Raw genomic sequence first — 24,409 nt, forward strand, 5'->3', positions numbered from 1 at the left:
CTCTTGCACAGATAGACGAGTTGAATTTTCCACAATCAAACATAAGGACAGATATTTATAAAAACATGAAGACTATTTACAAGATCCTGCTTTTTTAATGCCTAGAAGTCCTTTTGTTTATTTTTTTGTTCATTGTAAATATACTGCTTAGTGACAGAGTTGCCAGTCCTAATGAGGGACATTAAGTGAGGACTACAAGTAAAACCACAACTGGAGAGGTTTTATTTATTTATTTGTTCATTTATTGTTTATACTATCGTTTGGTATGACATCCCAGTTTTCCATGCAATTCAAGCTAATTTTTAATTAATTTTCAATATTTTAATGTTTATAGTTTTGATAACATTTTAAATATTAAATTCATTATGCAAACATATTGAAACAAATAATATATTATCATTTAATATTTTATCAAATTTTAATCTATATTTCAGTTAACATACTTAATAATACTGTATCACTACTCCAATCCTCTAATCCAGGGGTGTCCAAACTTGGGAATTTTAAGACTTGTGGACTTCAACTCCTAGAATTCCCCAGCCAGCCATGCTGGCTGGGGAATTCTGGGAGTTGAAGTCCACAAGTCTTAAAGTTCCCAAGTTTGGACACCCCTGCTCTAATCTGTATAATTCTACTTTGAATACACATGTTTACATGAAAATATATTCATACGTCCTAATTTCACCCTCAATGACCCATGGAAAGACAAAACCTGTTACCCAGAAGTTAGTTCACTAGCCAATAAAACAGCCATTCAAAAATGTACAGATAAGCAGATATAATCCAAGGATTATGTGAAATCATAGTTGCCCCTGGCAAATGCAGTATAAAGAAACTGGAGGAGGATGTCACTGTGGCTGTTCCATGAACTGGTTTCGATTTGCAGTTGAAAAATGATACAGATGCTAGTTTCACAGGAATTGCTAGGACTAAATCTTTGCATCCATTCCCCAAGGCAACTTGAAGAATAACTGTGCCACGAAGAGTGGGAGAGAAATTTAGCATATCGTTTAGGAGGTGGCCGGGACGGCAGGACTTTGCAGTTTTGCAGGCATGAAAATGTCATCAATTTCCCAGATGGAGAAGAACAACCTGTGCTGAACACACAGATTGCATCAGTCTTCCCTCTCTTATTTTTTCCATTTCTTTTTAATGCTGAGGCACAGTTGGAATCGTAAGGCTGCAAAACTTTAGTAAAATGGCTGAAATTCGAGAGAGAGAGAGAGAGAGAGAGAGAGAGAGAGAGAGAGAGAGAGAGAGAGAGAGAGAGAGAGCTACTTAACACGAAATCAGACTTTTGAAATGTTTGAGACACTGTGATTCTCTGAGATTCCAAAGAGGAAAATAGTAAAGCAGCTGATAGAAAAACAATGGGGCAGCCATGAACTTAATTGGGTTTTGAGTAGCACTATTATCGAAGGGAGCCCGCTTGGTGTAGTGGTTAAGCATACGTGTAGTGGTGTAGTGGCTCAGTGGCTAAGACGCTGAGCTTGTCGATCAGAAAGTCAGCAGTTTGGCAGTTTGTATCCCTAGCGCCCCGTAACGGAGGGAGCTCCCGTGACTTGTCCCAGCTTCTGCCAACCTAGCAGTTCGAAAGCATGTAAAAATGCAAGTAGAAAAATAGGAGCCACCTTTGGTGGGAAGGTAACAGCGCTCCGTGCGCTTTCAGCATTTAGTCATGCCGGCCACATGTCCATGGAGACGTCTTCGGACAGCGCTGGCTCTTGGGCTTTGAAACGGAGATGAGCACCGCCTCCTAGAGTCAGGAACGACTAGCACATATGCGCGAGGGGGACCTTTACCTTTAAACATACAGAATGTAGAATAACAGAGTTGGAAGGGACCTTGAATGTCTTCTAATCCAATCTCCTGCTCAAGCAGGAGATCCTATACCATCCCGGAAGAGATGACTGTCCAATCTCTTCTTAAAAACCTCCAGTGATGCAGCACCCATAACTTTTGGAGGCAAACTATTCCACTGATTTAAACGTACTCACTGTCAGGAAATTTCTACTTATTGGATTAGAAACTAAGTTTGAGTTCTATAAGTAATCCTTGACTTAACAACTGTAATGGAATCTATAACTGTCAATAAATCATGATGGTCTTAGATTGAGGCACCCATGTAACTGATCTTATGTTGTGATTTTTATTTGTGACAATCGTAGAGTGAGTCCATTTATTCCACTTGAAACCACCAATCGTGATTGTCAATCATCATATGACTATGGAGTGATGCAACTTCTGAAAATATTAACCCCTTGCCTGTTCTTGTTCCTGCAATCAGCAGAGGTGAAGATTGACTCCATTGACTGTAACAACAAAGATGGCCACAAGATGGTAGCAGTTTTCTGTATCTCTTTACTGCCATCTAATGGTACACTGATATTTTGCAGTAATCCTATTCTTGAGCTTTTTTCCTCAACTGCTGCGTAGTACTCCTGAAAAAGATGAGATTTTCAATCTTGTTCGCATGCCTATTTTCAGCTTCTGAGCCGTTATCTCATTTGCAAAAGCTCCTGGTATAAATTTAAAGCATTTTTATAACGATTCTCTCCAAATTGCACGTTGCAGAACTTCAAGTGGATCCATTGAAAATCCAAGCAAGAGAGTCATGGTGCTAAGAATAGGATTCAGAAAAAGCATCCAAGAGGATCAAAGAGGATGATTCTGGTTTGGCAATTAAAGACGATTTTGTAATGAAAAAGGATTATATTTTTTTTATAAACCCTGATGCCTAAGTAGTCCGATCTTTAAAAGCCTGGAGGAACATGCCATTAAAGAGAACATCCCACAATTGTTCTGGAAACTGGTTTAAATTAAGCATCAGATAAAACATCTTTTATTGGCAAGAGTTTCAAATATAGTCTGGAAATAAGACTATCTGGCTATTTTTAACAAAGCCATATCAGGTCCAACCCCTCAAATTGTACAATTTTGGACTGCAGAATCATGGTTCTCTTCCTTACTTCCTACAACACATAATCCATAATATGATTTGTTTATTCTTGGCAATGTGTAGATTCAGCCACTATGAATTAGAATCCATCATTCGTGGCAGAATAGAATAGAACAGAATGGAACAGAATTCTTTATTGGCTGTGTGAGTGGACAGATAAGGAATTTGTCTTTGGTGCAGATGCTCTCAGTGTACATAAAAAGACAAGATACATTCGTCACGAATCATAAGGTACAACACTTAATGATAGTCATTGGGTACAAATAAGCAGTCAAATCATATTAGGAAACAATCAATAGAAATCATAAGGATACAAGCAACAAAGTTATAGTCATACAGTCATAAGCGGGAGGAGATGGGTGATAGGGACGATGAGAAGATTAATAGTAATAGTAATGGAGACTTAGTTCTATTCTATTCTGTGTTAAATCTTGGAAATATTCCACAATGATAGTAGGAAGTTATGGTTAGTGAAGTCATGGAACTGGACAGAGATGGCAAAATTAACAGCTCGCATTAGAGAAAAGATATTAGTGAACTTCAACAGTAACTGGAAACATTTGGTGGACATTTTGCGAGAAATAGGAAAAAAAACCAACCCAAATTATGACATGTGGATTTGATTATGGGTAAAACAACTACTGATTGTTGGGAAAGTTGTTTCTATGATGCAGCCCTAAATTAAGAGTTGGATTTAAGTTTTATTTCTATCCTTTGTAACAGAAGTTGGAAGTAACTTTCTTTTTATGCTCACAGTTTTTTTATATAGTTTTTGTTTTCAGCACTCCTATGCTCTATCTTTCTCTTTATTCATTCTCTTTATTCTTCTTTTTGGCTATTTATGTTTGTTAGTTTTTTTATGTTCTATAAAAATTAATAAAGTTATTTTTTATATAAAAGACACCCATCTTCCAATGTATCTGTGACTGTTCTCAGCTAGATGGCAGCACCCAGCTAATCTTGGCTGCTCTCAAAAGTCTAAGAAGAGTTGGGTTGGTTAGGAGGCTTTCAAGGAACTTCAGGGCTGTAGACTACATTTGTTCTTTTTGTGTCTTCTGATCAATGTTGAGTCTTGAACAAGCCCCTGTAATATTTTTGGGCTAGCTTTTGGAAGTGATTAAACAATTCCTTCTTCCTTCTTGGCTGGCTAGGGAATTCTGGAATTTGAAGTTCCCAATCTTAAAGTTACCAAGATTGAGAAACACTGCTCTAGACCAAACTGGACAATACAATACAATACAATACAATACAATAGTAGAGTTGGAAGGGACCTTGGAGGTCTTCTAGTCCAACCCTCTGCCTAGGCAGGAAACCCTATACCGTTCCAGACAAATGGCTATCCAACATCTTCTTAAAGACTTCCAGTGTTGGGGCATTCACAACTTCTGGAGGCAACTTCTGTTCCACTGATTAATTGTTCTAACTGTCAGGAAGTTTCTCCTCAGTTCTAAGTTGCTTCTCTCCTTGATTAGTTTCCACCCATTGCTTCTTGTTCTGTCCTCAGGTGCCTTGGAGAATAGCTTGACTCCCTCTTCTTTGTGGCAACCCCTGAGATATTGGAACACTGCTATCATGTCTCCCCTAGTCCTTCTTTCTCTTAAGCTAAACATACCTAGTTCCTGCAACCGTTCTTCATATGTTTTAGTCTCCAGTCCCCTAATCCTCTTTGTTGCTCTTCTCTGCACTCTTTCTAGAGTCTCCACATCTTTTTTACATCGTGGCGACCAGAACTGAATGCAGGATTCCAAGTGTGGCCTCACCAAGGCCTTATAAAGTGGTATTAACACTTCACGTGATCTTGATTCTAATGATGAGGATGAGGATAGAGAATGAGGAGGAGGAGGGGGAGGAGGGGGAGGAGGGGGAGGAGATGTCTAGGAAGTTAGCACCCTTCTCCTCGAAAAATGAAATATTCTAGGAAATATTAAAAAGGCAGAATATTATATTTCCCTGGATGAGAGATGGAGAAACATGTTTTCCGTGACCCTATAAAACAGCCCCCCCCAACAGCTCTTAAAACCTCCCCATTTCTCCTAAACCAATGTGGCTTTTTTTTTTTTTTGAGCTCTGCTTTGTGTTTTGCAAGGAAGGCAGCAGTGATAAGAATGGAGCCAGTCAAGAAGAAAGAACACCTGCAATAACCTTGCTGGGGGCACCTGCTGTTTGCAAATTTGCTGGAGTTGGGCAGAAAAGGATCCAGACTATGCTGATTTATAGAATATAGAATAACAGAGTTGGAAGGGACCTTGGAGGTCTTCTAGCTAGGAAACCCTACACCACTTCAGACCAGAGGTGGGTTGCTACTGGTTAACACTGGTTCGAGTGAACCGGTAGTGAAACTTGTGACTGGGTTGGCAAACCGGTACGGACGACAGGCTGGCCACGCCCCCAAACCGGTTCCTGGGTCACCCATGCTGTTGCTGGCATGTTTTTTAGTCCTTTTATAATTTATAGGCAACTGTGCACATATGCACTGGCAGTACCGCCATCAGCAATCCACCCCTGCTTTAGACAAATAGTTATCCAATCCCTTCTTTAAAACCTCCAGTGTTGAAGCGTCCACAACTTCTGGAGGCAAGCTGTTCCACTGGTTAATTGTTCTCACCATCTCACTATCCTTAGTTCTAGGTTGCTTCTCTCCTTGATTAGTTTCCACCCGTTGCTTCTTGTCCTGCCCTCAGGTGCTTTGGAGAATAGCTTGACTCCCTCAATTTTTAACGATTACTTTTTCTAGATTTACAATTTGCCCTAAGTGATAAAGAGGTTGGTTTAGAGTCTTAGCATGCTGTATGGCACCAAATTTCCCAGTCTTCTATTTTAAAAACAAAAGTTTGGTTAAAATATCTAAATAATACCATCAAACAAGGTTTGGTCCTTCCTTCCTTCTTCCCTCCCTCCCTCCTCAGCTTTTTCCTCCCTCCCTCCCTTTTCAGCTCTTTCTTTCTTTTCTCCCTCTTCAGCTCCTTCCTTCCTTCCTTCCCTCCCACCTCCCTTCCTCTTCAGCTCTTTCCTCCCTCCCTTCCTCCCTCTTCAGCTCTTTCTTTCCTCCCTCCCTTCCTCCTCAGCTCTTTCCTTCCTCCCTCCCTCTCTCCTCAGCTCTTTCTTTCCTCCCTCCCTCCCTCTTCAGCTTTCTTTCCTCCGTCACTTCCTCCCTTCTCAGCTCTTTTCTTCCTTCCTTCCTTTCTCCCTCCCCCCTCCCCCCTCTCTTTCTCCCTTTCCATTTATACCTCACTCAACCTCCAAAATGCTGGCTTTAAATTTTCCCCATAATTCAGAGTTCCCAAGACTACCCAGTAACTTTCTTGTGGGAACTGGTTCCAAATTTCAGGAGGAAACCCCACCCCCACCCCATCCCATTATTCTATTCCGAGAGTTAGGTAGGTTTTTTTCTTCCATTTTTCTGCTGGGCAATCTCCCGAGGCTTTCAATATCCTTGGAAAACATTGAGGTCCTAAAAGGCCTTGTGCTAATGGGAACATCCGAGAGGTGGGGAGGGGGGGGAGAGAAGGAGAAAATGGTCTAAGTAGCTCAGGAAGAGACCGGGGCCAAAGACATTCTGTTGTCCTTGAAGGACACTCCTTTCATCTTTGAAAGGAAACCTGAGAACTGAACCTTCCTGACTGGACAGTCCAAGAATTTCGTGTCTCCAGGCTACATCTCATTAAATCTATAAGGTAGATCAGTAAGAGCATTCCTGTTTTGCAGACAAAATCAGGAGGAAAGAGATGGAAGGCAATCCATGCAAACCACCATGATGTAATCCAGGGGTGAAATTAAGCAGGTTCTGACAGGTTCTGGAGAACTGGTAGCGGAAATTTTGAGTAGTTCAGAGAACTGACAAATGCCACCTCTGGCTGGCCCCTGAGTGGGGAGGGAATGGAGATTTTGCAGTATCCTTCCTCTGGAGTGCGGTGGGAATGGATGCTAGGTTGGCAGAAGCTGGGACAAGTAACGGGAGCTCACTCAGTTATGGAGTGCTAGGGATTCGAACCGCCGAAGTGCCAACCTTTCTGATCGACAAGCTCAGCATCTTAGCCCCTGAGCTCTTGCGTCCCTTGGCTTCATAGATATCATTAAATTCCAGCATCATTGATTTACTTTGGTTTGCTGGTCCTGATATTGACTTGGCACAACAAGCCCAGTTGTCACTTATTCAACAAGCCATGATTAAAACGAATCCCAGTTTAGGGTAATCATCAGTGGTGACATTCAAATTTTTTTACTACTGGTTCTGTGGGTGTGGCCTGGTGGGTGTGGCTTGGTGGGTATTGCAGGGAAAGGATACTGCAAAATCTCCATTTCCTCCCCACTCTGGGCCCAGCCAGAGGCGATATTTGCCGGTTCTCTGAACTACTCAAAATTTCTGCTACCGGTTCTCCAGAACCTGTCAGAGCCTGCTGGATTTTACCTCTGATTTTAGGCTTATATACCGCCCCATAGCACTTTATAGCACTCTCCGATTGTATACAATGTCAGCATTATTTGTATATTGCCCCCAAGAATCTGGGTCCTCATTTTACCCACCTCAGAAGGATGGAAGGCTGAGTCAACCTTGAGTCCCATCAAGATCGAACTCCAGGCTGTGGCAGAGTTTGCCTGCAATACTCCACTCTAACCACCGTGCCACCAGGGCTCCTAATATTAATGGAGATTGGTCACATTTCATTGACCTGAGACTTCATGCACAGAAAGTTTACCTTACCTGTCCCTGAGTTGACAATGAACTGTAGGAGTCCAGCTGTGTGCAGCAGCTGCCAAAAAACCCAACACAGTTCTAGGCTGCATCAACAGAGGGATAGAATCAAGATCACATGAAGTGTTAATACCATTTTATAAGGCCTTGGTAAGGCCACACTTGGAATACTGCATCCAGTTTTGGTCACCACAAGGTAAAAAAGATGCGGAGACTCTAGAAAGAGTGCAGAGAAGAGCAACAAAGAGGATTAGGGGACTGGAGGCTAAAACATATGAAGAACGGTTGCAGGAACTGGGTAGGTCTAGTTTAATGAAAATAAGGACTAGGGGAGACATGATAGCAGTCTTCCAATATCTCTGGGGCTGCTACAAAGAAGAGGGAGTCAACCTATTCTCTAAAGCACCTGAGGGCAGAACAAGAAGCAATGGGTGGAAACTAATCAAGGAAAGAAGCAACTTAGAACAATTAATCAGTGGAACAGCTTGCCCCCAGAAGTAGTGAATGCCCCAACACTGGAAGTCTTTAAGAAGATGTTGGATAGCCGTTTGTCCAAAATGGTATAGGGTTTCCTGCCTAGGCACAGGGTTGGACTAGAAGACCTCCAAGGTCCCTTCCAACTCTGCTATTGTATTATTGTATAGTCCCAGATACATATCCAGGTTTTCCTGGAGCGTTGGAAACTAAAGCCAAAAAGGAAGGTGTAACTCCAAGAGCTGAAATTAAAGTCAAAATGGATGAGACATCTCAAGCACGATGAATGGGGGCGGGGGGCGGGGGGGGGAAATCAGAAATTTAGTTTGAAAGATCAGTGTAGAACCTGTCAGAACCTGCTGGATTTCACCCCTGATAATCATGTATTAGCTCTGTGCTTGGATCTGCCCCTTCTTCAATCCCTTCTCCGGCTTTCCGATGTAGCCACGGCCTCTCCACGCAGCTGTCCCGAGCCGAAGATGCCCAGCGCTCCTGGGTACAGCCACTGAAAGCCTCCTGGCCCTCGAAATTAAGGCGCAATTGATTTTCCCCATTAGCCAGCCCAGGTCTGGCTTGGATGGTGCGGAGAAAAACGAAAGGCCTGCTGAATAATTCAGGAGATGAGATGACAAAGTCCTTCCTTGCTCTCCACAGGCACCGCAACGCAAGGGCATCACAACAGCTGCCACGCCCTCTACCCAAGTTACAGGTAAAGAAAAGGAACCCAGCAGAGGGACGAAGTTCCTGCTTCTTGCTTGCATTTATCTCCCACCTCCCACCGCAAGGAACCCACAGGAGATACACCAGAGGTGGGTTCCCACTGGTTCAGCCGGGTAGGTAGTAACCCCAAACCACTTCTATCGGCGGTTGCGCCATCTTGATTTCCGGTTCTGCCCATGTGCAGAACAATCTTCATTGCAGAAATTTAATTCCCCACCCCCCTTTTCTAACGTTGTGCGCAAGCACAGGCCTTTTTAGGTGCAAATGGGCACGCGGGCAGAGCACACGTTTGGCGTGCAAAACTTTTTCCACCCGAACCGGCAGTAATGCAACTCATCTTTGATATACACATGGAGTCTTCACCTCCCCCCCCCTTTTTTCCCCTTTTCCACAGTCATCTACTAGGATAAGTGTTTGTGATTGTTGTCCAGTTGCAATGTTGTGTCTTCCCAACTCCACGGACCATGGCATGCCAGCCTCTCTCTCCCCTTCCCTTGCTCCCATCCTCCATTGGTTGCTGGCGTTTGTTCAAGTTATAATTTATTTTATTTTAATCCAAACATCTTCCATTAAACAGTGTGTCCCCCGGGTACATATATTTTGTGCAAATATTTTATACAATAGCAATTACAGATTACAGCCGTATTAACTGTTTTATCTATTCTTAATGCTAATACTAATATAGACCATACCTAATACTATAACAGTCCTCTTCTTCACTTATTTAACTTGGTTAAAACGTTTTCTCTATTTCACTCGTCTGCTTTTTTCCCACTTTTCACATTTATTCTCTAACCATTGATAAAATAATTCCCCTATACTGCAATACTCAGATTGTTTCTTCTCTTTAATTTCAAGTCTTCACCTATTCATTTCTGCACATTCTGATATTTTCCGAATCTCGTTCTCATCCATAGGGATATTGTCATTTTTCCCAATTTTGTGCAAATGCAATCCTAGCAGAGGTGGGTTCCTACCGGTTTGGACCATTTCAGGCGAACCGGTAGTGGTTTGGCAGGCCTGGGTCGCTGGCATTGGCAGCGACCCAGGCCTGCCACGCCCCCGAACCAGTTCTCCTATGGCGCCACCATCTTGATTTTCGGCTCTGCGCATCCGCAGAACAACTTTCTTTGCAGAAATGTCATACCCCCACCCCCATTTTTTAACGTTTTGCACATGTGCAGGTACCAAAACTGAATGCCGTATTCCAAGTGTGGCCTTACCAAGGCCTTATAAAGTGGTATTAACAATTAACACCACAATTTGGAAGCACCAATTCTTCGGCACTCTGCCTTCCTTGTGGTCCAACTCTCACAGCCCTGCCCTACTCCTGGGGAAACCACAGCTTTGACTATCTATGGAGAGTCTCAGTCATCTGGATCACGGTTGTCCCAAAAATTCTTTTATTCAAGAGGCAACTGGACTTTCTGTTTTTTCTTTGAAGACGTTTCGCTTCTCATCCAAGAAGCTTCTTCAGCTTCTTGGAGAAGAAGGTTCTTCAGAACTGAAGAAGCTTCTTGGATGAGAAGCAAAACGTCTTCAAAGAAAAACCAGAAAGTCCAGTTGCCTTTAGCAAATGAAGCTTTGACTATATGCATTTTTGCCGGCAAGGCAATGTCTCTGCTTTTTAATATGTTTAGGAAATTAGCACCCACCCCTCTCCTAGAAAAATGAAATATCCTTGATTTCCCCCCAAATTGGAAGAGGAATCAGTGCTTGGTGCTCAATGCAAAAGGACTTTTATGGGCCTTTTTTGAGGGGGCGGTGATGAGAATAAATAAAAACAAATGGATAATTTCTTGATTAAAAAGTATGTTTACAGGAAAAAGAGAATGATGAGATATACAGAAATGTAGATGGGCGAAAATTAACTATGTTAATCTCCAAAGAAGATTCGAAGTCACTTCTTTAAATATCTTTTTCTTCTTCTCTTTCCCCCTCGTTTTCTCTTTCTCCCTCCCCTTCTCTTTGCTCACTTCTCTTCTACTCGTCTCTTCTCTTCTTTTTACTCTTTTTGCTTTTACTTTTATTGCCGCTGTGAACTTTGTCAAAGTTTTACACAAGTGTGTGTGCATGCATGCACGCACGCACACACACACACTCCTCAATGTTCAGGGAGCACCTGCTTTTAGGCACCTACGTTTCCAAATTCAATCCAAAGCTCTCCAGTTCATTGATTGGAGGCCAGGATAATGGCGGTTGCGTCGATCCACTTTCTGCAATTTCCATCTCTTTCTGCAAGATATATTATTAAACTCGCCTTTTGGCTCCTGCGGCATATCAATACCCCAGGGCTTGGCACTGACTGGCATTACAGGGAATGTATTATAGGCACGGAGTTCCTTTTTGACAAAGAGCTGGCCTCACAGGCAACCACCTCACTGGGACTTTGTAAAAGCCCATCAAAAGCCAAACAGACATTTCTCAGAAGACGCTCGGCTTTGTTGCAAGATGACGAGGCTCCCGAAGGCCATCTGAAGAATTGTTTTCCTCTGGTTGTTCGACGTTGGCAACCATTTCCTCTCAATGATGCCCCTCTCCTGATCAATCTGGGCCAGGACAGAGAGACAGAAGAACGACGAGTTGAAGAGTTAAAGTCCACACATCTTTAAGGAGCCAAGGTTGAGAAACACGGGTCTAAGCACTGTCCCCAATAGTTGAGGGGTGTGTGTCAGGAGTGGGTGGCTGCCGGGATTACTGCCGGTTCGGCACGCAAAACAGTTTGCTCGGCGCACATGCATATTTGCAACTAAAAAGGCCTGTGCATGCACAAAACGTTAGAAAAGGGGGGAAAATACATTTCTGCAGTGAAAATTGTTCTGCGCATGCACAGAACCGAAAATTGAGAGGGCGCTGCTGTAGGAGAACCGATTTTGGGGGGTGGGGGCAGAGAACCAGTTGCTAAACTTTTTCAATCCCACCCGTGACTGTAAATTATTATTACCTTTCCCCATAACACACTATTGTGCACTCCCATCAACTTTATGATGACCGAATGTTGACTCCGATTCATGCAGGGGGCTGAGGCCATTGCCAGTTTGCCACAAGTTGCTCAATCATAAGCAGCCCAGCCTCATGGGCAGGCCATGTTGCAAGGATTGCCAGACCACCGCATCCCCAAACAGCTCCTCTACGGTGAGCTGTCTCAAGGGAAGCGATATAAAGACACATTGAAAGCCTCCTTCAACTCCCTGGATATCCGACCCCACCTCCTGGGGGAAACCCTCGCGCAAGATCGATTAGACATGGCGCATGCTGACCCACCAAGGCTGCCATCTGAGGACGGAAGGACAACTAGAGCACAAGAGAAGCGAGCACTCCGCAATGCCAGAGATGCCAATGCTGCAGCAACCCTGCCCACACATGTCTGCCCGACAGGTGGCAGGCCTTACCAGGCACCTCGTGGACAGCCCTACAACCTGTTCGATGTCAAGGTCCTCTTCGAACACACTGGACAAACATCATCAATTATTCTACTGTAAATTATTGTTACCTTTCCCCATAAGACGCTATTGTATGCTCCCATGAACCTTAGGATGACTAAATGTTGACTGATTCATGCGAGGAGCTAAGGCCATGGCCTGTTTGCTACAAGATGCTGAATCATAAGCAGCTCAACCTCTTCGAACCAAGTCCAGCATGTCTTGGGAATCTAGTTGAGTTAAGACACCCCTTTTTATGCCCTGTAACGCAATTTAAGGGGATGTGGTGGCTCAGTGGTTAAGACACTGAGCTTGTCGATCAGAAAGGTCGCCAGTTCGGCGGTTTGAATCCCTAGCGCTGCATAACGGAGTGAGCTCCCCTTGCTTGTCCCAGCTTCTGCCAATCTTGCAGTCCCAAAGCATGTAAAAAGGGCAAGTAGAAATACAGGGACCACCTTTGGTGGGAAAGTAACAGCGCTCCGTGTGCCTTCGGGCGTTGAGTCATGCCGGCCACATGACCACAGAGACGTTTTTGGCCAGTGCTGGCTCTTCGGCTTTGAAATGGAGATGAGCACCGCCCCCTAGAGTCAAGAACAACTAGCACATATGTGCAAGGGGAACCTTTACTTTTATCCCAATTTAGCCAATCCAGTTTTTCAGTTATGTTTATTGTCATATTTCTTCCCTTCCTTCAGGTGAGGCTGCTGTCAAAAACTCCAGAGTATGAATAGCTAAAAAGGGGGAGGCACTCCATTGCTCCAGCCTCCAGAGACTGGTCATCCAGAGACACCCCCCCTTCTCTCTAAGAGAGAGAGAGAGGGAGAGAGGGAGAGAGGGAGAGAGGGAGAGAGGGAGAGAGGGAGAGAGAGAGAGAGAGAGAGAGAGAGAGGCATGAAGGCTGCTGTTCAGTCTTCAAGGCATGTGGACCAGAACTGTGGCAGGGGAAGAGTTAACCCTCCAGCCTCACCGCGTGAAGCTGGAGCTATTAATACCCTGCCTGCTTTATCTGTCAGAGAGAGCTGGCGGCTCGGTCAACCAGACAGCCCTGTGAATCTCGGTCTATTCAGCAGGTCTTGAAGTTTTGATTCCCAGGGCAAAAGAGAGAGAGACTGTAAGCATGGAACGCAGCCTTGGCTGCCCAGGGTAAATCTTTCCCTTCCTTTCTCTTCTGTGTGCATGCATGCACAGGCAGAAACATATTCTCTCTTTCTTTCTCTCTCTCTCTCACACACACACATTCATAGAGGTGCTACCTTCTACCAAGGCATCACTTCTCCTCTTCCTAACCAAGAGGTCCAGAGTGTCGTGCTGGCTGTCTCCACCCAAAGGGAAAAGAAAACTTTCCATAAGGCAAGTTGTCCTGGGATGTCCGGAAGACCAGAGGGCAAACTCTGGCTTGGCTACTGGGCTGAATTGGGATTTTCCCCATCCTCTCCAGCAGAACCAGAGTCAGCAAAGACAAACATCTCCAGCAGATGGTAACCTACTTTTTGGGAAGTGACCAGCAGAGACATGGGAGAAATCTCAGGAAGGCTTGATTTCTCATTCGTCAAGCTTTTTGGCTGAAGATCAAGAACTTCCTTGACTTCTTCTCTGGTTCTGGAGTAAGGTCTCTTTGGAAGCCCATGCCTGGAACCGACAGGCCGTTGCAAGGTTTAATAAGAGGAGAAGACACACAACAGAAGCAGAGGCCTCTTTGTTCGGCTGCAGAGAAGACGTCAACGTGAAACGTTTTCCAAGGAAGAGCACCCTCAAAAACCTGCTAAGCAAGGTCTTCTGAAGGTGGCCCCGGTTTTCAAGGAAAAGCCCTTCCTCAATGGAAGCCGGGACCTGCCAAGGAATTCGCTGATACCCACAAAGCAACCAGCTCTCCAAGTTCCTGATTTCCATCCCCAGCACCGCAACCCCACAACAGGGGGGGAAAACCTTTTGCACCCTGGAAGGAGCAGCGGGAAACTGGAGAAGCGAAGGCGCGAAATGTTTGCTCGCGGAAGCCGGGCCAGAAGGACAGCTGAATGCGGAGGGCCCTTCCCGTCCCTCGCAAAATGCTGACGGCTGTCAGGTGTGGCCTGGCCAGGATCGCCCCTTGCCTTGCTTCCTCGGAGAGATGGATTCCTTCTGCTTCACCTGTTTTCAGAAGGAGGAGCTACAGCCTTTGCAATCCAACAGGTAGGCTCCCCATATTTCTCTACGCGCCCGTAGAAAGCGCGGTGGGCAAATCTGCAAGAGTCGAGGTGTTCTGAATCCAATGTTTGGATAGAAGGTTAGAAATAAGGAAATGCTAAGCCTTGATCCCAGACTCTACCGTGCAGGGAGGGTGGTTGTTATTACACATGATTTGATTTGATTTATTTTGTTGTATTTATTTATTCCTTCCTTCAAGCATGTATTAGATAACATATATTAGTATAAATACGATTTGAATATATGAAATGGATACGAATAAAAGGGAACATTAGGACAGGGACGGTAGGCACGCTGGCGCGCTTATGCACGCCCCCTTTTACAGACCTCTTAGGAACGGGGTGAGGTCCACGGTAGATAGTTTAAGATTAAAGTTTTGGGGGTTTGGGGATGAAACCACAGAGTCAGCTAGAGCACTCCAGGCGTTGACCTCTCTGTTGCTGAAGTCGTATTTTCTGTAGTCGAGTTTGGAGCGGTTTACTTTGAGTTTGTATCTATTGTGTGCTAGTGTGTTGTGGTTGAAGCTGAAGTTAGTCCTTGACAGGTAGTACATTGTAGCAGATACTTTTATGTCCTACGTTTAGTTCAGACCGAAGGCGGCATAGTTCTAAGTTGTTTAAGCCGAAAATTTCAAGTCTGGTGGCATAAGGGATTCTGTTGTGAGCAGAGGAGTGGAGTTGTCTGTACATGCTCAGGGACACTGTTGCCCTTGTTTCTCCCATCCTAGAAAAACAGTCTGATGTTGCAAGCGGGCTCGGTGGCTCATTTCACTGTGGCAAATGGTAGGAGTTAAAAATCTCCCTTAGACCAAATCAGACTATTATTCCACCATATATAAGAAGAGGGAGCCAAACTATTTTCCAAGGCACCTGAGGGTAGAACAAGAAGCAATGGGTGGAAACTAATCAAAGAGAGAAGCAACTTAGAACTAAAGAGAAATTTCCTAACAGTTAGAACAATTAACCAGTGGAACAATTTGCCTCCAGAAGTTGTGAATGCTCCAACACTGGAAGTTTTTAAGAAGATGTTGGATAGCCATTTGTCTGAAGTGGTGTAGGGTTTCCTGCCTAAGCAGGGGTTGGACTAGAAGACCTCCAAGGTCCCTTCCAACTCTGTTATTCTAATTCTAATACCCAGAACTGCCTGCTCTGAAGGGTAGGCTGGGACCCCATTGCACATGGCACACCACGCCCACCGGCTACATTTTTAGCTTAGCAATTTGGGTTGGTCTAGGTTGCAGGCTAAGGGAGATGCAGTGGCTCAGTGGCTAAGATGCTGAGCTTGTCGATCAGAAAGGTCGGCAGTTTGGCGGTTCGAATCCCTAGCGCCGCGTAACGGAGTGAGCTCCCATTACTCCCATCCGAGTCCTTCGGGAGAGGGTGCGGCTAAGAAATAAATATATTATTATTTATTATTATTATTACTTGTCCCAGCTTCTGCCAACCTAGCAGTTTGAAAGCACGTAAAAAATGCAAGTAGAAAAATAGGAACCACCTTTGGTGGGGAGGGAACAGCGTTCCGTGCACCTTCAGCGTTGAGTCATGTCAGCCACATGACCACGGAGATGTCTTTGGACAGCGCTCGCTCTTCGGCTTTGAGACGGAGATGAGCAGCTCCCCCTAGAGTCGGGAATGACTAGTACATGTGTGCGAGGGGAACCTTTATCTTTAGGTTGCAGGCTGTGAATGCAAAACACAAAGTTAGCTGGATAAACCCTGGTTCAGAAGCCTGTTGAAACTTCTCAGAGGCGTAAAGTTGCCATGGTTCTCTCTGCAGAGATTGAAGCGTTGTGCCGGGCCAATTTTCAACCAGAGGCCAGAGATGACGTCACTCCTGACATCCTTTCCCTTACGAGTTTGTGACTCTTCTCAATCACCAACAGAGTCGATGCAACCAGGTTGTCCCTCCAACTCATTCATCTCCTCTTTTTCTCTAGAGCAGCAATGTTTCAGGTGGGAAGCCCCCGAGCATGATGTTGCTTACCTAGTTATGTAGTTATTGTTATCCCCCCCTTTATTATTTTTACAAATAACTCAAGGTGTGCAAACATATCCAGCATGCCTTCCTTCCTCCTCTGATTTTTCCCCAAAGAGAGAATGATTTTTTGTGCTGTCTCTGACTAGTTCTGAGATCAATCTGCTTTATACTAGTTCAGGGGCCGGCAACCTGTGGCTCTGGAGCCACATGTGGCTCTTTCATCCCTCTGCTGCGGCTCCCTGCCACCGGTCGGCACCACAATCTTAAGAGGAGCTTCCGGTTGGGAGGGGGGAACACATGGCGCGCCAGGAGGAGGCTCTATGGTGGGGAAAGCGGACTTCCGGTCAGCTCCATAATTGAAGGGGGGGGGGATGGGATTCCGGTTAGGACCTTTGAGGCTCTTTGAGTGCTTAAGGTTGCCAACCCAGTCAGGCTAAGCTAGTTTGACTTATCCGTAGTTTGTTGAATAACACCAGGGGTTTTCAATTCAATTGTATAGCATGCAAAGGATGTGTTTTTTGTGTTTTATTATTATAGTTGTAATGTATACTGCAGATGGCATTTCATTTTGTTGTACGAGGTGTAACGACAATAAAGTAAACGAAACTAAAAAGGTCGTCCTTCGTCTCTGCGCCTTTGCACCTGACCGGAACTGAATGGGTGGAACTGCCAGCATGGCAGTGGGAGATTGGATCACGGGATGGACTTGTAGGTGTGGGGGGCAAGATCTTGAACGTTCAACTTGTGGGGAAAACCGGGAAGCTTTCAGATAATAAATTGGAGCAATACTTTGCCTTGGACTCTGATTTAGATCTGAATGCTTGACATTCTGTTAAGATGTGTCCAAATCAGTCAATCTGAAAGGAAATCAACCTTGATTGTTCTTTGGAAGGACAGATACCGAAGATGAAGCTCAACTATTTTGGCCGCCAAACGAGAAGAGAGGATTCCTTGGGAAAGACCCTGGCGTTGGGAAAGATGGAAGGCCAAAGGGGAAGGGGACGGCAGAGGAGAAGATAGTTAGATAGTGTCATTGACACAAGGAACATGAGTTTGGGCAGTTTCAGGAGATAGTGGAGGACAGGGGCCCTGCTATGCTGTGGTCCATGGGGTCAGAGTAACAGAATAACAGAGTTGGAAGGGACCTCAGAGGTCTTCTAATCCAGCAGCCTCCAATCTTTTGATCGCTAGGGAATGGTTCCACGGAGAAAGGTTTTTCTGCGGACCAGATGGGGCATGGAGTTGCATGCTGCCTGCAGTGGTTAGAGTACAGTACTGCAGGTGATTTCTGCTGCCTGCCAGCTGCCTGCAATTTGGCAGTTCGAATCTCACCAGGTTCAAGGTTGACTCGGCCTTCCATCCTTCCGAGGTGGGTAAAATGAGGACCCAGATTGTTGTGGGGCAAGAGGCTGACTCTGTAAACCGCTTAGAGAGGGCTGTAAAAGCACTGTGAAGTGGTATATAAGTCTAAGTGCTATTGCTATTAGGAGCCCTGCTGTTGCAGTGGTTAGAATGCAGATTAACTCTGCCCATTGCCAGCAGTTCGATCCTGATCGGCTCAAGGTTTTCTCGGCCTTCCATCCTTCCGAGGTGGGTAAAATGAGGACCCAGATTGTTGGGGGAAAGAGGCTGACTCTTTAAACTGCTTAGAGAGGGCTGTAAAGCGGTATATAAGTCTAAGTGCTATTGCTATTGCTATCCCATGGATGGGGCTTTGCTTGTTTGCACGACCCAGTTACTGGCATGCCACAGACCAGGGCTTGGAGACCCTTTCCTGCTCAAAGCAGGAAATTTGATGCCATTTCCGACAGATGGTTTGAAACCACAAAGAGTTCAGCTTTGCATATCGGGTGAATCCCGCCTGAGAAAGACACGTTAGCACTGTACAATCAGGCCAGCAGCAAAGCAGGTGTCCCATTGCTGACCCAGCTTTCCCCTTGGCTCAAATTATGAATGACCGATGGCTGTGTGAGAGTTGAGCCTGCTTGATAACAGCTTGACCTCTCAGCCAGAAGGTGTTAAAATGCTGAGGAACTTCAACAAAATCTGATCAAAACGGTGGACATTTGGTGCTAAATTGTCCTCCAAAACTGGGGTCACCAACTGGTGGTCGATGGACCACTGGTGGTCTGGGAGAAAAATTTGGTGGTCCACAGAAGAACTATTTGCACCAATTTTTTTATATTGCACCAAATCAGGGGTCCTCCAACTACGCCCCCTGGGCCGGATAAATGCAATTAATGCTTGTGTTGCTGCAAAGAGTCTTTTTGTGTGGGTCAGAGGGGGTCAGGAATTCTGACTTGGGGTCTGCTTCAGTCTCCTGGTGGGGGGCTTTGGGTGAAGGCTGGAGGGAAGTGTCACTGGTGGCGAAGAGCCGGAGGGCCTCATTCCAGTGGGACTGCATCACAGCCTGGAACTGGCTGACCATCTCAGCCAGCTGAGCCTCCAGGCGCCGGCACCTGGCCTTGCACTCCTGCAGGTCTTCCCTCTCTTTGGAAAGCCTATGTTCCTAGTCCTCAGTGAGGTGCTTCTGCTGAGCCGCCTTCTCGGTCAGATCCGATTTGAACTGAGTTGTTTTGCCAACTCTTTCTCCTGGTGGCTGCTTAGCTCCAACAACTGCTTCCTGTTGGGGTCCTAAGGAGCCCGGATGAGCAGGCAAGGGGGGACTGGGAGAGGAGGGGCAAGTAGAGTGACACTGAGTTGGCCACACCCACCAAGTCACATGACAACCTAGCCACACCCACCCAGCCAGTCATTAGGCAGATCATATTAGTGGTCCGCGGGGATTTAAAATTATGAATTCAGTGGTCCCCGAGGTCCGAAAGGATGGAGACGCCTGCTCCAGAACCCAGTTTATTTACTGATTAGATTGATCTTAGTCTTCTCTTCCCACTGCCCACACCTCTGCTTAAAATAGCAGTGTGAACCCAGCTTTGAATTCATTTCGGATAGGTGTCGATTTTTTAGAAACACACCTCTCTCTTACTTGAGCAAAGGTAGACGAAATTGGAAACGGCTTGAGAGACAGAATGGGGGCAGCAGGAGAGATTAAAAAAAAGAATTGAGAACAGGAAGAAAGAAGGTGGATTTTCAACCACGAGGATTCTTGTCATGCTAAATGGTGCTCCGGTTTCTATAAGGCGTGGCTACTCGAAGCACAAATGATATTCTGAATCTCCCAAATATTACAGTTCACAGACACTTGCTCCCGGGGAGGAAAGTGATGGCAAATCTAGACAGCATCCTAAAAAGCAGAGACATCACCCTGCCAGCAAAAGTGCGCATAGTCAAGGCTTTGGTTTTCTCAGTTGCAATGGATGGCTGTGGAAGTTGGACCATAAGAAAGGCTGAGCACCAAAGAATGGAGGCCTTTGAACTCTGGTGCTGGAGAAAAGACTCCTGCGAGTTTCTTGGACTGCAAGGCCATCCAACCGGTCAGTCCTAGAGGAGATCAACCCTGGCTGCTCTTTAGAAGGCCAGATCCTGAAGGTGAAACTCAAATACTTTGGTCACCTAATGAGAAGGAAGGACTCACTGGAGAAGAGCCTCATGCTGGGAAAGACTGAGGGCAAAAGAAGAAGGGGATGATGGAGAATGAGGTGGCTGGATGGAGTCACCTTCGACTGCAAAGCGATCCAACCGGTCAGTCCCAAAGAAGATCAACCCTGACTGCTCTTTAGAAGGCCAGATCCTGAAGAGGAAACTCAAAGACTTTGGCCACCGAATGAGAAGGAAGAAGGACTCCCTGGAGAAGAGCCCCATGCTGGGAACGATGGAGGGCAAAAGAAGAAAGGGACGAGGGAGAATGAGGTGGCTGGATGGAGTCACTGAAGCAGTCGGTGTGAGCTTAAATGAACTCTGGGGGATGGTAGAGGACAGGAAGGCCTGGAGAAACATTGTCCATGGGGTCGCAATGGGTCGGACATGACTTCGCAACTAACAACAACACAGTTCACTTGGCCAACTACCCATTCACTGTCCCCAAAGTGTTTTTCCAAAAGGCAACTGGACTTTCTTGCGTTTTTTTCCCCTTGAAAATGTTTTGCTTCTCATCCAAGAAGCTTCTTCAGTTCCCACCCCACTCTAGGGGAAGGATACTGCAAAATCCCCATTCCCACCCCACTCCACTAACCTGCTTTCCAGTTCTGTTCTCCTGTTCAGGGCAATGAAAGGAGATCAGCTGGGAGGCTGGGAGGTACCGGGGCAGGGCCAGCCTATTTGCCGGTTCTCTAAACTACTCAAAATTTCCACTACCGGTTCTCCAGAACCTGTCAGAACTGGCTGGATACCACCCCTGCTTCAAATGGTCACTAAACGGACTGTTGTAAGTTGAGAACTACCTGTACCTCTCAGGCCCACCAGCCTTCCAAGAGTGTTGTGGGAAACAAATAGGGAAAGGGCCCCTTTGTACATCGCCTTCAATTCTTGGACAGAAAGTGCCAAAATTGAGAGGATAAAAGAAATGTATAAAAATGAACAGAGCAACAATTTGAGAATTCTACCCCTTCTTGGCCTTCCAGATGATAAGCATTAGTGCCGGTCAGAGTCTGCAATTGTCAACTTTAATTGAGCAGCTTGGATTACAGGAATTTATTTCTCTTGGGGCCATCTGCATTAGCAACTATGTCAGAAGGCTGCAGAGAGGGACGGGGCTGGATTGAAAGCCGGGAGGAGAAAGATGGAGGAAGAGAAGCAGCCAGCGGGCTGTGGGGTAAGCAAGTCAGACAGACCCCATGTTCAATGTTCACTTCAGCATTGCAAAAAGAGGCATTAAGAGTTGTTAACCTAATTTTGTGAAGCTTCTTCTCCAGTAACATTGTACTGCAAACTAGGGCATGCAAAACCTTTGCCAGACCAATCCTTGAATACAGCACCCCTGCCTGGTGGAATCCACACTGTATATCGGACATTAATACAATCGAGTGAGTCCAGAGGTATTTCTCGAGAAGAGTCCTTCACTCCTCTGCTCGCAGTAGAATCCCTTACGCCACCAGGGTCAAAATTTTGGGCTTGGACATCTTGGAACTACGCCACCTACGGTCTGACTTAAGCATAGTGCACAAAATTATCCGCTATAATGTCCTAACTGTCAACGACTACTTCAGCTCCAACCACAATAATACACCGGCAAACAATCAATACAAACTCAAGGTAAACCACTTCAAACTCAATTGCAGAAAATACGACTTCGGCAACAGAGTGGGCAATGCCTGCAATGCTTTATCTGACTCCATTATTACATCCTCAACCCCCCCCCAGCTTCACCCTTAAACTGTCTACCGTGGACCTCACCCCATTTCTAAGAGGTCTCTAAGGGGGCGTGCATAAGCGCACCAGCATGCCTACCATCTCTGACCTACTGTCCCATTCATTTGTACTCATTTCCTGTGTTCATGTCCCTGTTTATACTTAGACCTGTTATCTTGTACATGTTTGACAAACTAAATAACTAAATAACTAAATAACTAAATAACTAAATAACTAAATAACTAAATAACTAAATAACTAAATAACTAAATAACTAAATAACTAAATAACTAAATAACTAAATAACTAAATAATTAGATAACTAGATAACTAGATAACTAGATAATAACTAAATAACTAAATAACTAAATAACTAAATAACTAAATAACTAAATAACTAAATAACTAAATAACGTAAAACGTTCAAACTCAATCATCAAGTCTCCTTTGGTTTGGAATTGTCTTCTCTGCCCAACTTACCGCTGGGGTGGGCAACTCTGCCAAGTTTAGGACCTGTGGACTACAACTCCCAGAATTCCCGAGCCTCAAGAATTCTGGGAGTTGAAGTCCATAGGTCGTAGCGTTGTCGTAATTGCTCCCCCCTGCTCTACAGGGTTGTTGTGGCAGGCATGAAAATGAGGAGATGCCCACCTAAACTGCCTTGAACCCTTGGAGAAAAGGCAGTCTTATTTATTTATTTGTATTTATTATATTTATTTGTTATATTTATATTTATACCCACCTTGATTTTTATTTTTTTGTTACAAATAGCTCAAGGCAGTTAACCTACTCCCTTCTCCTCCTATTTTCCCCATAGCAACCCGGTGAGGTGGGCTGGGGTGGGAGAGAGTGATTGGCTGTCACAATAGTGAAGAAACAACTCGTGAATTAGGTGACAGAACTAAAAAAAAGGAAATGCACAGTCCACTTGCCTTTTGAAAAAGCCTCTTTGGGACAACTATGACCGCTATGACTGAGAATCTCCATAGATATCGAAGTCAGGGGTATCCTGATGTCAGGCTGAGCGCCAAAGAATGGAGGCCTTTGAACTCGGGTGCTGGAGAAGACTCCTGCGAGTCCCTTGGACTGCAAGGCCATCCAACCGGTCAGTCCTAGAGGAGATCAACCCTGACTGCTCTTTGGAAGGCCAGATCCTGAAGAGGAAACTCAAATAATGAGGCCACCTAATGAAAAGGAAGGACTCCCTGGAGAAGAGCCTCATGCTGGGAACAATGGAGGGCAAAAGAAGAAGGGGACGGCAGAGAATTAGGTGGCTGGATGGAGTCACCTTGGACTGCAAGGTGATCCAACCGGTCAGTCCCAAAGAAGATCAACCCTGACTGCTCTTTAGAAGGCCCAGATCCTGAAGAGGAAACTCAAAGACTTTGGCCACCTAATGAGAAGGAAGGACTCCCTGGAGAAGAGCCTCATGCTGGGAAAGACTGAGGGCAAAAGAAGAAGAGGACGACAGAGAAGGAGGTAGCTGGATGGAGTCACCGAAGCAGTCGGCGTGAGCTTAAATGGACTCCAGAGGATGGTAGAGGACAGGAAGGCCTGGAGGAACATTGTCCATGGGGTTGCGATGGGTCAGACATGACTTCACAACTAACAACAACAACCTGAATATTGAAGGCTACTTCTAAGAGGAATGGCAAGAGTCTCGTCTAAATCTAATGTGAACAAAATTTCCTAGATCCCTGACTGGTGGGGTCATTTACACTCAGCAGTGGAAAACCTGACAACCTCATGAAGCCATATGCTGAAAATTATCCGACAATTATAAAGTATTCAGCTCGGGCAGAGGGTGGTTGGCTCGATTCGGGCTTCGCGTGATGATGTGTGAACTCACATCTCAGCCGCGGCGGCTTTATTCAATTAATCACAGGAGTGCAAAGCGTGAGCCGCCAGCCAAACCAATTTTCAGAATTATTTCGGAGATGACGAAAGTCCCTGGCGGGGCAGGGCAAACTCCTGCGCTTGGAAAAATGCCCAGATGGTGCTAAGAACACTGTCCTTTTGGACTTGGAAAACAATATTTCTCAGAAGGGAACATTCTATTTGGAGAGAGAAAAAAATGAAGAAAGCAAATTTGGATCCTTTCCTGTTGGAATATCTTTCATATTTGGGCAACAAAATGCCCGATACAAAAAATATATATAGGTTAACAACTGCCACAAAAAAGTTTGTAAAATTCGATCAGTCACTGGAAGCCATTTGGGGCATTGGATTTTCAGCCCTGACCCATTTAGTGCTGTGGGAAACTGAGAAGGGGGGATTATATGGAGCTGGGGAGATATACAGTCATAATAACATTCCTTTCTCAGAGAGTCAAGGACACCTTGCCCTGCACCTGGAGGGGTGTGACTGGGAGGCATCTCCAGTTGGGACGGTGCTTTGATTGGGCCATGTGACCTGGAAGCTTTCAGATTCGGGTTTTCCCAGATGTGACAATAGGACATCTCTAATAAAATGGAACTTTGAGTCAACTCAAGCCTCGGAGTCTTCTTTTGTTGGGGGCATTATTTGGAACCCCGACAGTCACCTGATTACCTGCTTTACGTCCATCCTGTCTTGCTGCTGTAATTGGTAGTCCCCCATTTCGGTTGTAGATCGAGGATTAACTGCACTGCAGATTTCAACTGGATCTTCCTTCTGATCCTTTCCAATACAGGTAGTCCTCGACGTACGAGCACAGTTGCAGCCCCCAACATTTCTGTGGCTAAGTGAGACAGC

Source organism: Natrix helvetica (genome assembly GCF_964273705.1).
Source record: "Natrix helvetica genome assembly, chromosome: 13".
Taxonomy (NCBI): domain Eukaryota; kingdom Metazoa; phylum Chordata; class Lepidosauria; order Squamata; family Natricidae; genus Natrix; species Natrix helvetica.